The 3,335-nt window shown below is 45.5% G+C and overlaps 1 protein-coding gene across 2 annotated transcripts in view; it reads right to left on the bottom strand.

The window, feature by feature from the left end:
- The window catches only part of Errfi1 (ERBB receptor feedback inhibitor 1), a 13,348-nt gene extending 10,077 nt beyond the window's left edge, over positions 1 to 3,271 (bottom strand). Inside the window, exon 1 of one of the 2 annotated variants that reach the window (XM_033767945.1) lies at positions 2,993 to 3,271. The gene's annotated coding sequence lies outside the window, so the exon portion shown is untranslated. Of the gene's footprint in view, positions 1 to 30; positions 1,876 to 2,992 lie in introns of those variants that run through there. The other variant, XM_033767946.1, reaches the window with a different exon arrangement.
- Positions 3,272 to 3,335: the final 64 nt, after the last annotated feature.

Below are 3,335 nucleotides of genomic sequence, written 5' to 3'. Positions count from 1 at the left end.
CTCCAGCAGCCACTGGGGACAGGATCTGACCTAGCACAAAACTCCACTTCTATGGGCAGTGCACACATATTTCTGGGAGGAGAGGATTTTGCCTGCTAACAGTTTTCATGGGCAGGGATAGTCTGAAGCCTGTGAAAATGTCTGTTTTACTTCAACTCCCTCAAAGTGTCCTATTAAGTCATTAGTTGTACTTCTGGCTTATTTATCTAGCACAGGTGGGTTATGACATCAATCTCATCGCCACTAGCAACAGCTCTCGCCCAGCCCTGAATCTTCAGTGACCCTCGAATACATGCGATCTGTTCCAGCTCTGTGTTTGACACAGCACAGATCCAACAAGGCTTTCACAGGGCCACTCCGCACATCCCACAGGCCTTCCTCAGCACTGCCACAGCAGAGCTCCCGACGAGGCATCATCACCAGATTTAACGAGAGTGCACCTTGTGGGGCACTCTACACATCACACAGCACTTCCTTACACATTATCTCACCTGATCGCACAACACCCCTCTAAGAGCAAGGATTAGATCTTCATTTTGCAAAAAAGGGAATGAAGTGAGGCGTCCAGCACCACCAGGGCTCTTCTGCCAGGCAGGCCAGTGTCCCCAGGACACTCTCACTACCACTCCTCTCTCCGGTGTCTTCACTTTTCTCCTCTTAACGGTCCTGTTTATAAATGTGGGGACTGACACACACAGGACTGTTAAGTGCTAGCTGCGGAGATGCTCAGTACTGGACTTAGCTCAGTGCATCTCTCACATTCTCCGAGAGCAAGGACTAATTTTCTCAATTATGTATCTATCAGATACTTATTCTGGCCTAGACACTCGAAGGTGAAAAGGAGACGCATATGCTGTCTGTGAAGTCTTTGAGTTAATGGGGAGCACGGATGACAAAGAAGCAAGCAAACCATTTCAGCAGATTGTGCTAACTTTCAAGGAAACAAGCAGGGGACGGTGACCGCAAAGGGAGGTGGACCGGAACACTATTTACACAGGTGCCTAGGGAAGGACTGGCCGAGCAGGTGACTTAAGCCCAGAATCAGAAGAATGCAAGAGTAGCTAGAAGAGTGAGAAGAGCCTTAGACACAGTGGACAGCGTTTCCTAAGAAACAATCTCTGATTAGGCAAATTTCCTACCTGTGGGTCATAAACAAGAGTTTTTGGGCAATGTCTTATAACCCATAGCATTCTATTGTTTCCGAGTTGAAAGGGACTCTGTCTTATGTAGCCCAAGTTCCCTCATGTCACACATATGTTCACCGAGGCCTGGAGTGTGGTCTGCGTGTGACATCAATATGTGGCACAGGGAACTGGACCTGAGGACCGATGAAAACCCCATGTCTCCGAATCTGTCTTCCTCTCACCTTCTAAATCCGAATCCCACACATTTTTTATTTTTGCCTTAACATTAATTCTGTTAAGTTAGTGACTTACAGTCAGGACCTTGAAGCTCACCGGTTTTATCTACCTTTACAAGTGAGTGTCTCTACTGTGTGAACAATGCCAGAATCCCACAACTGCACTGTGTTTACTAGTGAGGTGGTTATTCATTAGCTTTTACACAGCATCACCAGACACTTGCAAAGGATGCTAAGTGTGTCCTGAGGATGTGGTAACAGTTCCTATTTATTCAGAATAATAGCAACTGCTTCTCTGGTAGAGGGAGCCTGCAACATTCAGGAATTATCCTGGGCACCACCTTTTCCCTCCTCTGCTCAGCTTTCTAAAGCAACCTGATGGTATGTTGACAATCAGGTCAGTTTCAAGCAAGTTAGATTGTACCTGTAATTTAGGCAACTTGCTTTTAAAAGCTACCATTAGTATGAGCTGAAAGGAAGTATTATCTAGTTCAACTTGAGAAGCAGCAGTGAGGAGTTATTTTCATACAAAAACTCAAAAGACTACAACATAATTACACTTCACAGAAGGTAACCAGAACCTATTGTGTACTCAAAAGTAGAGAAAAACAATTTTACCCGTCAAAATTACAAATACTTCAGACATTTCATAACAACCATATAAAACAGATTTACTTTCCAACCCTTATCAGTGACGGGGCCAACTCTGCTGAACCCTAAAATGTAAAACATGCTTTCATGCATTTATTTATCAACATCAGCTATGTGCAAGGCTGTGCGAGATAAAAGCTGTACAAGGCAGGGTTCCTGCCCTGAAGGAGTTTGCTGTCCAATATATCTGCCAGGTTATAAATTGATAGCTCAAGACTTCTGTCGCCTGTTAGCAAGCATCCACTAGAACACAGGTGCGTGGGGGTGGGGGGACGACAAGCTCTACAGGAAGTGAGGAGAAGGACAAACAGTGAAATCTGTGTAAAACCTCTACCATTCAGAAGAGGGACGGACTGATGACATACTTAGAATCTATCCCAGTCAGCAGGCTACCAAGAAATCGGCTTCTATTTTGGTCTTTGAAAATTTGGGTTTTTTGCTGATACAGCTACCTAGGCTGTCTTTGGTGCCTGTAAGTAAAATTTCTCATAAAACTGTATAATGGGGCTGGGGATTTAGCTCCGTGGTTCTGCAGCCTGCCTCGCAGGCACAAGGTCCTGAGTTTGATCCCCGGTACCAACAAAACAAAACTGTATAATTACAGAAATGCAAAGAAATACATTTTAAAAAGTCAAGACTCAGTATAGCGAATCCAGACGTTTCAGTCTCAACAAATGTAAACCCACTGCATCCTTACAGATTCATATAAGCTTGAAACTCTGCAGAACATTTGTTCTCGAGGAGAAAAAAAAAAAAAAAAGCATTTTAAACCTCACCTTTCTTCACCCCTGACAGTTGCCTAGAAACCAGTCCTGCCCTACCTGTGGTACAGGTGTACCTCAAGTCACCAACACATCTCTTTTAAAGCTACAGCCTCTCTTCTGACTGCGCTTAAGTTTATGACTAACAATCTATTCACATTTTTATCAGGTAAGAGACTGGTTTCTTTCAAGCAATGATGAAATCCTAATAAAGACCTACCAAGCACCAATACAGCCACAATCACGGTTAAGGAATCAGCTCGTCTGTACAAGGCTACCTCAGACATAAACACACGAAACTCCCAACAGGCATTCACGTTCTGAGCGCCGAACTCCGCAGTTCCGTTCCTTTTCCAGTAGTAAGGACATACAGAGAAAGGAACCACGTTTCCAGACAGGAAGGAAAAGACGCGGATCAACCGGGACGAATGCAAGAGCACAGATCTAGGAAATGCCCGGGCCGCCGAGCAAGGAGGGCCCGGCCGTGTCTGAGCGCCGGTGCCGAGCGCGGATGAGTCCCCCGCGCAGCCTCCCAACGAGCCGGGTAGGACGAAGGCTGACGC

Source organism: Fukomys damarensis, unplaced genomic scaffold (genome assembly GCF_012274545.1).
Source record: "Fukomys damarensis isolate Sample0158 unplaced genomic scaffold, DMR_v1.0_HiC HiC_scaffold_23, whole genome shotgun sequence".
Classification (NCBI taxonomy): domain Eukaryota; kingdom Metazoa; phylum Chordata; class Mammalia; order Rodentia; family Bathyergidae; genus Fukomys; species Fukomys damarensis.
Note: the sequence above shows the minus strand (reverse complement) of the source record. Positions and strands in the feature narration are given on the sequence as shown.